The sequence below is a fragment of the Scyliorhinus torazame genome, chromosome 15 (genome assembly GCF_047496885.1).
Source record: "Scyliorhinus torazame isolate Kashiwa2021f chromosome 15, sScyTor2.1, whole genome shotgun sequence".
Lineage (NCBI taxonomy): Eukaryota > Metazoa > Chordata > Chondrichthyes > Carcharhiniformes > Scyliorhinidae > Scyliorhinus > Scyliorhinus torazame.
This window is the reverse complement of record NC_092721.1, coordinates 41,222,086-41,236,206: the sequence shown is the minus strand read 5'-3', so window position 1 is coordinate 41,236,206 and position 14,121 is coordinate 41,222,086.

Genomic DNA, 14,121 nt, shown 5'->3' with positions numbered 1-14,121 from the left:
GGGCAGTCCTGCCAACACACCCATTCCAGGGGAGTTAATGTTGTTGTTAAATTTCTTGGATTCATCATCACTATAGACCAGGAACTGGGTGAGCAGAGACCCAGAACAGAAAAAAGTTAAAGACTTGTTTTACAAGGCTGGCCAGGTACCGTGGTGTCTGATAACCTGCACCCCTTTTAATCCTGAAGCACTCAACGGAGTTGCCAGGATGACAGTTTGTTGTGGGGTTCCAGAGTTGTGGTCCCTTCGCAGGGCAGTGAGTCAGTCTTGGCAGAGATGCATGGTGCATACCCAAGCACATCAAAGATGAAGATGTTACCACACAGTTTTTATCTTGTAGTCAGAGCCAGACAGCGAGACAGTGATGTCAAGGGCATGGTTAAACACCTTTTCGAGGCACCCTCTTTCTGTTACTCATTGACACACGTTCAGGCTGACTTTTTTTTCTCCAAGGTAAAGATGCCAACTTCAGCTGCAGTTATTGAGAAGCTGTGTAACTCCTTTCATATACATGGGATGCCTGAGATTATTGTCTCTGAATTTCGCAATAAAATTTGCCTTTATCTGTACCTAACTTGTTCCTCCCTCAAATTTTTACAATTGTCATAGCTCAAAAGTGTGTGGTAGAGCTAAAACAGGCACCAACTTCTGTAGTTGTGGCACTAGAAGTGAGTGGCCTTCGAAGTGGTACAGACAGCTGCTGAGATCCCTGCTCTGGCTGCTGAGGTACTGGAGGCTGACACTTTGGTGCTGATCTGTGTACCCCCCACCCCCAAGGGTAGCTATAATCCTATTTAAGATGACAGACATAGAATCATAGAATTTACAGTGCAGAAGGAGGCCATTCGGCCCATCGAGTCTGCATCGGCTCTTGGAAAGAACACCCCACCCAAGCCCACACCTCTACCCTACCCACATAACCCCACATAACTTTTTTTGGACACTATGGGCAATTTAGCATAGCCAATCCACCTAACCTGCACATCTTTGGACTGTGGGAGGAAACCGGAGCACCCGGAGGAAACCCACGTAGACACAGAGAGAACATGCAGACTCCGCACAGACAGTGATCCAAGCTGGGAATCGAACCTGGGGGGCCCAGGAGCTGTGAAGCAACTGTTCTAACCACTGTGTAACCGGGATGCCCTTTGACATGTTGGTAGCCAAGGTTTAAGGTGGTGTTCAAGGTATGCAAGGTCTCATCTGATTGGGGTGAATGATGGTCCAAACTAGTCTATCCATGAAAGAATAAATTATGTGCATGGCCTGCGATAATACCTCCTTCATGCTTGAGGTGATCCCCTCCAATTTTGGTGAGTCAATGCTCAAGGCTTGTTAGTACATCGTACATTGCTGCCGTTGAATGATTCCCTTCTCGCTAGTAAAATGAAAATGAGGTTAATGAGGTAAAAAAACACTGACTGACTGAATTGCTGGGTCTCTCATTGCCAGTGAATCCCCAACCTAAAATTGGGGCCTTTGTGGGCCTGACCAAAGCGTTTTTCTGTGTGTTCATTTTGTGTAAGCACAGAAAACATCAACTTCGTAGTGTCTGAAATATCTATGAGTACCATTATGCATGAGTTCACATGAGAGTTGTTGCTTGCCCATGAGCGAGACGTGTCTTTGTGCAGATTTAGTGCATTTAAAACTCGAATAATCAAGTCACATTAACGAAGCTTAATTAATCAGAAAATACAGTGATCTGAGAAGTAAAATCATTTTCTTGTCTCGCTTGAGGTAAAAATAACAAGGGGTACGAAATGTAATTGAGCATGGCTTCTATCGATAGACAGTTGCAACAGAAAAAATATATATTTCATGTCCAATTATCTGATCATAAAATCATATTGCTTATAATGATTAAATGGTGATTAAACAACACCTATTTAAAGTAGTTGCCATTACGGCACATGAGGAGGCCATTCAGCCCAATAAACCCAAATTGTAATCTGCTCCCTCGATGCGATGCCATGTGCTGGATTCACTCATATGCTAGTTAAAGGGGAAACTGTGATGTTAAGGTTTTAAGCCAGAGGAAGGGATAAATGAGCGCCGGCTGAGAGATACTGGACTTACAACTGATAACGTATGGTCAGAGATTAGACTCTGTACTTGGCGAACAATAAAAGTTAGAGATTAGAATCTGTACTTGGCGAACAATAAAAGATGAAAGAAACACACGATTCAATTATTTTAACATTGAATTGTACCTTTCTCCCTTGTTTTTCCTATTTATATGGATCTCAAGTAGCCTGCTGCGAAATTAACCACAATGTTTATAAACATCTAGAAGTTAAAAGCTTTCACTTCCTCTTTTTCTCAGCAGAAAGTACTTAACTGCTTTTGATGTGGTCACGGGTTGTCATCATAGATGTTTATAAACATTGCGGTTACTTTCACAGTGGGCTTCTTGAGATCCATTGAAGCATGAAAGGAATCGAAAATAATCATTCTGGACATCTGGCTGTCTGGAAGCGGTCAATTACAGGCTACTAAAAGTTATTTCTCTTTGAACTGAATAGAAGCATTGCAAATCACAGAATTACAGAATAATACAGCACAGAAGAGGCCCTGTGGCCCATCAAGTCTGCATCGACGCATGAAAAACACTTGACCCGCCTACCTAATCCCATTTGCCACTACTTGGCCTATAGCCTTAAATGTTCTGACGTGCTAAGTGCTCATCCAGGTACTTTTTAAAGGATGTGAGGCAAACCACCTCTAACACGCTGCAAGCAGTGAATTCCAGACTGTCATCACCCTCTGGGTAAAAAGATTTTGTATCAAATCTCCCTTAACATGTTGCCCCTGACCTTGAACTTGTGTCCCCCTGTAACTGACCCTTCAACTTTGGGAAACACCTGCTCCTGATCCACCCTGTCCATGCCCCTCACAATCTTGTGCACCTCGATCAGGTCGCCCCTCAATTTTCTCTGCTCCTGCAAAAACAACCCAAGCCTCCCCAACCTCTCTTTATAACTTAAATATTCCATCCCAGGCAACATTCTAGTGAATCTTCTCTGCATCCCCTCCAGTGCAATCACATCCTTCCTATAATGTGGTGACCAGAATTTCACACAGTACTCCAGCTGTGGCCTCACCACATGACTATACAACTCCAACATGACCTCTCCCTGCTATTGTAATCTATACCTCGATTGATAAAGGCAAGTGCCCCATGTGCCTTTTTCACCACCCTATTAACCTGTCCTTCTGCCTTTAGAGATCTATGGCAAAACACGCCAAGGTCCCTTTATTACTTGGAACATCCCAGTGTCATGCCATGCCATTCATTCAAAGAATCTGAGGGGACATCTGTCTGAGGCAGCAGGTGTAAGGCACAAGTGAGTGCATAAGCATTGTTTTTTTTTCATTATTTCTTTCTGGACTGCTCTTTAGCTTCCAAGCATGAGTGATTGGTGGGGAGGGTGGTGGTTCTCTGCTGTGGGGAGGTTCTCTGCACTGGAGGGTGTCTTGGTTTGCAGGGTTCTCTGATATGGGTGGGGGTCCCTGATTTTTGAGGGGTTCCGTATTATGGGGGTTTCTCTGCTATGGGGGTTCTCTGCTATGGGGGGGGGAGTGTTCTTTGTTATGGGGGTCGCTGGTAGGGTGTCTCTTATGGAGGTGCCTGGTCAAGGTCTCTGTTGGTGGTCTCTGGGGGTGGGGGTGTGGTCTGATGGGAGTCTTTGCTGGGGAGTCGGTGGGGGTTAGATTCAGTCACCCTCATGTGTGTGTTCTGAGGGCGGGGGGTGACCCAGCAATTTCCGTAGAGGAAGGGGATGGATGCCTCCACTTCCAGGGGGGCAGGATTTGCATTGTCGAGGGGCAGCGGGCCAGCTGACGAACCTCGCTATCGGGCCGCCCGCTCAAAATGATGGCCCGAAAGCGAGATTTACAACAGAATCCCTTGCGATCCCGCCATGCATAAATTTCGATGGCAAGGGTCACTGAACTCACTTCTAGGCACTGCTCCCAGTGCCAACACAAAAGAGAAGAAATTCTGCTCCCGAGGGAAATCATAGTCTCCCGAATGGTCAATCCAGCTGAGAGTTAATGTTTTGAGTCTGTATATTCTTCAAAGCAGAGTTTCTCCAGGGATTTGTCTGCAGCAGTATTTGCCTTTCGCATTTGAGACATAATAGAATTGTTTGTCTTGTTGTGGTGGGCTTCTTCCAACCGGAGGCAGGTTAGAATAGTTAGTTCATGTTTCACGTATGGGGGAACTAGCCCAGGAGACACCTCTGGAGGAGCACCCTCCTCTGATACAGCTCTCACAGCTCTCCAACGTAGCAAACTCACAGGGAAAGCATTCTAAAACCATTCTCTTTCCCAAGTCACAGACTGCCTACTGTTAATTTATACACAGAACATTGTTTAAAATTCCGCTCTTTCCTATGCAGGTTTATTATGAAACCTTCACCCAAAAGCTTGTCTGTAACCTAGCTAACTATGTTGTGCTGATGTTAGGACCTTGAGATGTAACATTTGACCAGCATATGCTTTTACTCCAATTCAGGGGTGTTAGATCTATTCCACCTTTTACAAAATCTATTAATTCACTCTTCAAGTCTGAATATTGGAATGATTCTGATGTTGACTTCAACAAACACTGGTCAAAATATAAATAAAAACAGAAAACACTGGATAAACTCAGCAGGCCTGGCCATATTTGTGGTGAGCAACAGAGTTAGTGTTTTGGCTCGAAATGCCTATGAGTCGCAGCCTATTTTTGTGTTGTCTTCGAGGTCACAGTCTGCACCTTGTGAATCTTGAGTCACTTCGAGTGGGCATGCATCATCACAAGGGAGCGTGCCAAAATGTTGCCATTTGATTCTCCTTGGGCCTCCGAAGCCATGTGGAACTGAAACCGGCGGACCATTATCGGGGGCTGCGGGTGAAGGTGCGCTTCGACCAAGGCCACCAACAATGAAGTTAATTGCAGTTTAAGAATGCCTGTATTGCGCCGTGATTTAAATGTGCCTAAAATGCACCATACCAGTCGATCAGTTAAACATGTTAAACAGATGTTTTGCACATCAGTAAAACACCTGTGAGAGCAAGCAAATCACAAGAAAACAGATGGCACATCTCCCCTTTCACTTATTTACTTTCCTGTTTTGTGGAAATCAAATTGTTCCTGTCGTCATGTAAATTTGTTCTTCTCAAGCACAGTGCGATTTTCCCGATAAAGAACTTGAAGTCTTTCATAGTTTCAATCCTTTAAGTTGCCACACGGATCCCAACCAAAGGCCAGAGGAAGCTGAGAAAAACTTTGCACGCAATTGAAGATGTCACAGAAATACTTGTGGCACTTAACTGAGGAAGTATTTTACTTTCTTTTACTTTATTTAAACTCCAACTGTACCTGTTTTTCGGTAAGGAAACAGGTTTTTTTTTTGTTTAAATTTAGAGTACCCAATTAATTTTTTCCAATTGAGCGTCAATTTAGCGTGTTCAATCCAACTACCTTGCACATATTTGTGTTGTGGGGGCGAAACCCACGCAAACATAGTGAGAATGGGCAAACTCCACACGGACAGTGACCCAGAGCTGTGAACCTGGCGCCGTGAGACTGCAGTGCTAACCACTGCACCAGCGTGCTTCCTGGTAAGGAAAGACTTCTGATGTCACCGCAGCTGTGCTGAATGTGCAGTCAATGAATGCAGTTTCTAGTGTGGAACTGACACTGAAAGGCTGGCAAAGTACTGGGTTCAGTTTGCAGGCAGATCAAATAATCAGGAGCAGGGGTCTGTGTGCCTGACCTGTAGCCCTTGTAATTTCTTCTTGTTAATTATAATGACCAGAGAAATCAGGAGAGCCATGAATAAGGCACACCAATTTTCCAATCCAATCTCCTGCTGAGTGAGACTCCATGCCTGGAGCTGTAACTCATAACCTTTAACCAAAGATCGTTACCAATGATTTCTTATGCATTTTCTGCAATTTCCAGACCGACATCAGCAACAAAAAAAAAGAACTTCAATTTCAAAGTCGATGAAGCAGCAGGCTTCACAATTTTCATCTGGCGGCTAATCCTCCAAGGAGAAGGCGAGACATTTTCTATTAGAAGGCTGCTTTTGAGATATTTGAGTCATGGAAAAGTAGGAAAATAAATAAAATTGTCAAGACAACCCATAGTACTTCTCATCAGCACTTTATAACTTCCACAAAATTCTTGCAAATGAAAGCACACAGGTGCTCAAATTCTTATAGAATTGTACAACACAAGAAGATGGAAATCCAATAACTTTTTCTCCTGTGCACCCAGTGTAACCTCCAGCAGAACAGGTGTGGAAATTCTGCAAAAACACAGAATTAAATCTCTCATTATCAGCTCTCTCCTGCTGTTTAAGATTTGTGGTGGTGCCAGTTCATCAATAGATGCAATTGGTGTGATCTGCCTCAAGTGTCTGGGTTAATGACCTATTCCAGACACACAATGTAATGCATCACTGTTTTTTCTAACCTTTGAGTTGACATGGCCACTATACCATACGCATCCATTAAGATATATTCCCAGCGACAGATATTCATGGAGTTGCTTTTAAAGTGAACACGGGACCGCTTAACTATTACTGCTGTCAGATCAAGCGGAACATCCTCAAACCCTGGTAACACCTCTCTTCAAGACCATTGCTGCAGCAACCGAGAGTTAAACTCTAATCACCCTCAGTGGTCTCTGCTCCACAGCTTTCCTTGAACTATTTCTTCAGTAACGACTCAGATGTCAACTTGATAGATGTTTTTCAAGCAGAGTGTTGACTGGGCAGATGGACATCCAAAAATTAATGTCCTGTTTCCTTAGGGTGGTAGCCTTCAATTGTCGAGGCCCTAAGTTCTGGGCCAGAATCTTACGCTGATTAAGACTCAGGAAGTTCAGGGGCAGGGTGAAGCTGATTTATTACAGTCACAAAAAGTCTGCCTATGACAGTAAATATACACACAGAGTATAGTCCAGTTGGGGTAATCAGCATGCCGTTCGCTGCAGGGCCAGACATTACACTAAGTCCTTATGAGCCCCAGGTAGGCGAGTGTCCACCCATTACCAGGGAAGTTCATTTCCATAGTCCCATGGGGATTTCAATCAGGATAACCCCGTGCGCCTCGTGGGGGTTATTACAATTCTCCCCAAACCCCTGATGAGGTCTGAAGATGGGGGAGATGGAAGCATGAAATTGCACAGAGGGGATTCCCTCGGAGTTCCTGCCCACACCAAACTGGTAGCGCATTTAAACTAGGGAGGACAGGGCCTTGAAGGGGTTGCCGCTCTTGCCCCAATTGAGATTCTTAAGTGGTCACATATGGGACTTTTCCTGCCCAGCCTCAATCTGTCTGGCAGACAGATGACTGCTCAGGGTGGAAGGCCAGAAATAAAGGGACTTAGATTCTGGGCGGGAATGGGATAGGGTATACGTCTATTCGAAGCCCCGTTCTGACATGGGGCACCCTCCACTTAAGGCCTGATGATCTGTGTACCACCGCCCTATCCAGCTAATCCCCTGAGACCCTGCTTGCCCCCCTCATGACTCCCTTCCCTCCCCACCTAGACTCCTGACACTTACCTTTTTCACCAGTTACCTTGACTTAGGCTGAGATAACGTCCTGCAGTGCCTCTTCTGGCTAATGTTGCGCTGTTCCTGGAGAGACTGGATTGGCCAGCAGCTCTCCACGGCAAGACCTCCTCCTGAGTGAGGGGGCAGAAGTCCCAGCTACTGCCAACCAATGCTCATTAAAGCATGAAGTGGTAGCTCGGCTCTCAGAGTTGGCGGGGATATGTTCTCGAGCACCCTACATCCTCAAAATTCTGGCCCTGGTTTTCTTTTCCGAAACCTCTCTACCTCCCTCTTCTTCTTCAAGACATTCCTTACACCTACCTCTTTAACCAAGTTTTTAGTCATCTGCCCTAATATCTGCTCATGTTGTTGGTTGTTAAATTTTCTCTGCCTTTTTATATTTTGAGATAAGTGAGATATTTTGCTATCTTAAAAGGTGTGATATGAATATAGGTTACTGGGGTTGTTGTTATTAATAAGATGCTTGGTACCCTTACCCAAGCATGAATATTCATCAGAGGTTAACCATACACACAGACCATCATATTTTAAACTGATAAACAATTATCTTTTACAAGGATGACTGGAGGGGAAAACCCTTACGTTCCTAAATAAAAGAAGAGATTTCTACCGTGCATGAGTTCCAAATGACAAGTTAATTTCTCTCCCATCAGTGGCAGCAGGAGGCTCTTGGCAGCTGTCATGCCCAGGCCTCATTCAAATGCCAATAGACACTGCCTGCTCAGCTGCTGGCTAATTTGACTACTCAACAGTCTCCAGGTAAATGGCAAGAAGGGTGCTTTCAAAGGGGCATGTGAGGTAGATGATGGAATATTTAGCGTAGAGGAGTTTGTGACATTGACCGCAGGGTCTGAAGCAACACTTCAGCAACAGCTGACAACCTTCCTTCTTCTGGATGTATTACAACCTTGACTTGCATAAATCTAAGGGCCTTCTATCTACTTGTGGGTGGGTGACTCAGCAGCCTTTTGAACATAGGTGGCAAGAGTGAGGGGAGCTCCAACTAAGAACTTACTCAGTTTTACCCAACCATCAGCTCAGTATCCACAAGGGGCATAGGGTTAAAATCAACAACTTAACATTGAAATGATGGTCTCAATAATCTAATTTTCTGACAGACAAACAGTCAGACTTGGTTGATTCAATGTCAATGTTGGGAACCATGGTCAGGATTTTGTCAGGTCAATGGAGGTCTCACCCACTGGTCAGAGAACCAAGAGGCAACCTTGTCAATTCCATGGCAGAGGCCTTATGGAATCAAGTGCCGTTCAGGCACTTAAGTAGCCACCAGTGGGCCTTCCCCATGATTGAGGTTCATGGCTGTGGTGGTATGTATTAGGGGTAATACGGTGCACCACGTGTCGACAGGCTATTGGTGGAGGGATGCCAGGTCCTGATAGGATCTGCCACCTACTGGACTCCACCCAGAAATGCCAGTATAAGAATCCAGTTTTTCCCTCCATTTCCCTCAGCAGCTGCATTCTGTAACCACGCTGCTGGGGATAAAGCTCTGCTTAATAAAGCCTTCAATTGACATTACCTCAACCTGCCTCGCGTCATATTGACGGTGCTACAATGGCTCTGCCCACCGGGCTGTTGGCCTCTTGCCATTGCGCAGGTGGGTGCCATTGAGTTCCATGTTAATCTAGTTGTTGACAGCTGCCTCACAATCCTGATGATAGTTTGACAAAATTGGGCATCCATTTTATGACTGGACATTTTTTCGGCAAATAGCCACTGAAACACAAACCTCTATCGCCAATGAGAATGGTCACAGTAAGAAGTCTTACAACACCAGGTTAAAGTCCAACAGATTTATTTGGAATCATGAGCTTTCGGAGCGTAGCCCCTTCATCAGGTGAGTGAAGGTGAATGAGAATGGTGGCTGCTGATGGCACTGCATCCACAGGAGGCCTAGAATTTGAAGGGACTTCTGACCAAAGGTGAGTTTTGGTGGGTTGGAGGTCATATGATTAGTCGGGTGGGTGTTCAGAGGCAAGACCAGGAGGGTTGGTTTGCAGGGGACAACCCCGTTCCCAATGCCAGGTCCCTCGATCAGGCACAGAGATCCGACTATGAACCCACTGTACAAAAGACCATGAGACGATAAAATATAGGAGCAGAATTAGGCCATACGATTCATCGAGTCTGCTCCGCCATTCAATCATGGCTGATGTGTTTCTCATCCCCATTCTACTGCCTTCTCCCCATAACCCTTGTCCCCTTATCAATCAAGAACCTATCTATCTCTGTCTTAAAGCCACTCAGTGACTTGGCCTCCACAGCCTTCTGAGTTCCACAGATTCACCACCCTCTAGCTGAAATAATTCCTCCTCATCTCTGTTTAAGAGGATCGTCTCTTCAGTCTGAGGCTGTGGCCTTGCGTTCTAGTTTCTCCTACTAGTGGAAACATCCTCTCCACATTCACTCTGTATAGGCTTCTCAGTATTCTGTAAGTTTCAATGAGATCTCCCCTCATCCTTCTCACCTTCATTGAGTACAGACCCAGAGTCTTCAACTGCTCCTCACTTGACAAGCCCTTCATTCAAGGGATCATTCTTGTGAAACTCCTCTGGACTCCTTCCAAGGCCAATACATCCTTCCTGAGATACGGTGCTGCTAATTTTACTCGCTATAAGTATGGCAGCCAATAAAGTTGGCCTTCTTTGTCTAGATATTGATATGATATTGCTTTCAGAGTTGCCAGGTATCAAATGATACCACCACAAGGTTCAACCGGATATCGATAAATACTACGAGCTAAACTACACCTAACACTATGACAACATGTACTTAACTTCAGGCACCCGGCTTAGGTCAGAGGAACAGTGGCCTTTGTTCAAATCTGGATCTGCTGGGTCTGGAGAAGTAACTGCGGTTCAGCTAGGCTCATCCGTCTGGTAGCGAGCGTTGAACTTGAACTTGCTTCTGGTCGTGGTGCTGCGATTGGAGATGGACGTTGCCGGAGCGCCAGGTCCACAAGAGATGGAACACATGGCAGTGTCTCTCTTTATCCTTGGGGAGTTTCGCGCTCTTTTGGGCTGTACTTACATTTGGACCCAATTAATTGGGCAGTTCTCGATCACTGCCTTCGATCTGAGCCAATTACATTGGGTGCCTTGATGGCTAGGCGTGTCCTAAGCGGCCATTGACCTTGCTGTTTATGCTTGCTGAGTAAAGGGAGTGGCACCAATGTGTCTGGGCCTGTATCGGTTACCTGAGTATCAGTCCTTTGTCTTACGGAGATGGGCCTTTAAAATGCTAATCGGCTGGGCGTTTCGATGCTGTCTGGATTCTCTGCTCATGAATATACATGCAGGCTCTGTGCCTGCCTGAATCTTACATTGTCCATATTTCCCTTTCGGCTTTGCAAACGTCCATGTTTCTTGTTTTAAGTGGCCATCCCAGATGGCTACAGTCCGTCCTCTTGATCATAAACGCGAAGCGTGATGGATCACACTACTGAATCTTCTTCTGTTCTCTGGTGTACCGGGTACCCGTAATCAAGGACAGGTTCTATCCTACTCTGTCCTGTGGATTGGAACATTTACCTCAGTTTTTTTTAAATACATCACACATCTATAAAAAATTCTAAGGGGGCACTATAACATTCAATCATACATTTCAACTTCTTTACACAAAGGGGAACCTCTAACTGTCCTTACCTAAACTACACTTTGCTGCTAGCTAATAACCAAAAGAACTTATATTACAGTACAAAATAAACAATAGCAGCATCGCATTTCTACTTGACACTTATGCCACTTACAGAGAAAGTAATCGTCTTGAAAACCGCGGAATTTATTAGGCAGAAAAAGGGTTCAAAAAGAGCGTGGAGCCTGTTGAAGTCTGAGAAAAGGGGCTTTGAGTGTGTATACTGGAGGGCGGGAGGCTTTCGTTCACCATTTCTGAAGCCTAAGTGTCTGGACGATACTGCAAAGTATTGCTGTAATCAATAGGGCTTCTACCGTGTAAGAAAGGGAATAACACTTTATGATGTTTTCACACCATGTGGGGGTATCAGTGGCTGTGTCTATGTGTGATGTCGTGTCTGGGCTAGGGGTACCGAGTTGGGTGATCATGTTTAGGGCCTGAGTGTTGAAGGGTATAGGGGCTGATAACGCGCGCAACTGTAGTGATCCAACGATGATCATGATGCAGTTCATCAGGTCCGTCTTCATTTTGTCTTTGTCTTCCTCTGTCTCCTGGTATATTTGTATATTCCTGGGGGTACAAGCATACTATCTGTTATTATCTTGTTGTTTAATATCTTGTTTGTCTGTTTGTTTCTCCTTTACATCAATTTCCCATTTAGAATTGTCACCTTATGTGACTCACTCATTTTTTTTTTAAACCAACCATTTGGGAGACAAGACATCCGAGTGCAAGCAATCTCACAGCCTGTGTTTGATGCGCTGAGTGGGCGGACAATTTCTCCGTCCAGTGTTGAGGTAGATTTTCCTAGCAGCAAATTTGTTTCAACCAAGTGTTTGAACATGTAAATAGCAGTTGGGGGTTAGCGACTGAAGGGTCGCCGGAAAGCAAACAAAAACTATGGCAAAGTGCATTCTTTAAACCACACTTTAAAAGAACAGTAAAAGAGTTTTGAAAAGAACTTTCCAAAAGGGGTTGCGTATGAGCCGCGGCAGGGCAACAATGGGTGGAATACCCGGGTAGGGCAGTGATCAGTGCCGTTGCTCCACTACCCGAGCTTGGCTGACCAAATACATAGGGGGTCCTCAAGCAGGGCGGGGATCAGTGCCGTTACTTCACTGCTTGGGTGACCTTACAAGAACGGAAAGAATTTGAATATCAATGGACTTCCGACAAACTTGTTCCTTTAACTACCATGTGGCGTCAAAAGAGTAGTTATGACTGCATCAAGAAAGTTTGCATGAGACCGAAAGAATAAACTGTATCGAGAAATTTGGTGAGATCGACACAAAAATTTGTACAAGAGACAACCATTCAACATAAAAAAAATAGCAAACTAAAGAAAGAAAGTGGGCAAGCTCCATCAGAGAATAGGACACCATAAATCTCAATAGGTTCCTTTCTGTCATCATCTGGACACCTCAGGGTTTCATTCCGAAGAGTGTCATAAAGGGGTTAGCATGGTGGGAGTCAGACTCTGAGTCGTCACCATCTCCCAGTTGCCAAACTCATGACTGGAGTTTCTGTGCCATGATGGCCTGGGCCGATGTGGGATCCATTTAGTCATTTCTTATTAGTCGATAAGAGTTATCGCGGTGCCATTGTTTTTTATCCTGTAGTGCGGTAGCGGGAAGGAGGGGATCGCTATCGTCGGGCGGTGGGTCAGGTTCTGGTAGTGGCAAATAAATGGTCTCTGAGGGGCCGAACATATCTTGGTCGGTGTTACTGGGGCTGTAGTGACTGGGGCCTGGTCTGTTTTGCAATTGTTCGGGGATCTCAAGTAAGTCCGTTTTTCTTTCGCTGTCGCTATCTCTAGCGGCCGAATCAAGTGTGAGGTGGAAACTCGTCCCTGAAGGCGGAGTCAAAGTCGTGTCTGTGGACATGCTGTCCTGACTGGGGGAGGGTTGGATTAGGTTGCCAGTGGGTGGGTCGTCGTTGTCTGCTATTGCCAGTGAAATGTGGTGTGAGTGGCTGCACTGAGTTCCATAAACCTTAAGTTGGTTTATATTAAACCATCCTGATTTTCCGTTTGGATACATAATTTTATATACTGAGGGGCTTACTTGGTCAGAAATCGAGTAGGGTCCTGCAAATTTGGGGGAGAGGAATGAACTCAGACTGTATAGGGCAACCATCACCTGCTGTCCGACTGTATATTCTACCGGGTGCACTGTTTTATCAAAGCAGGCCTTACTCTGCTTTTTCCTCGCGCCTAGTTGAACAGCTGCAGCGAGCTATGCTGCTTTAATATTTTCCATTATTTGTTGGACCGCTTTTTCATGGATAAGGGCAGTGACTGTGGGGCTGGCCAAATCAAGTCCAAATAAATACTCGTTCCCCTTCATGGGTCGTCCGGTCATGAGGGTGTGCGGGGTGTAGCCTGTTGAACTCGACACCATGTTTCTAATAAACATCAGTGCAAATGGGAGAACTGTGTCCCATGTTGTATTATGTTGTTGCACTATCTTCCTAAGTATTGCCTTTAGGGTTTGGTTCATGCGTTCCACAATGCCGCTGGATTGTGGGTGATAGGCAATGTGAAACTTCTGTTTAATTCGGAAAATTGTTATGACATTTTCATTACTCCTCCTGTGAATTGCGAACCTTGGTCTGACTCAATACTACGGTGGAGTCCCCATCCTAGTAAATGTTTGCTGGGTTAGAATTTTTGCTGTCGTTTTAGCCATGTTTGTCCTGGAAAAAATGCTTCCACCCATTTTGTGAAGGTGTCGATCACGACCAACACATATTTAAATCCATTTCTGCAAGGGGGGGGGGGACCAATTTAATCTAATTGTAAGTTTGTCCATGGGCCATTAACAGAGTGGGTGTGCCTTAGCTGACCTTTCTTTGCGTATCTGTCTGTGTTGTTCTGGGCGCAGATTAAACA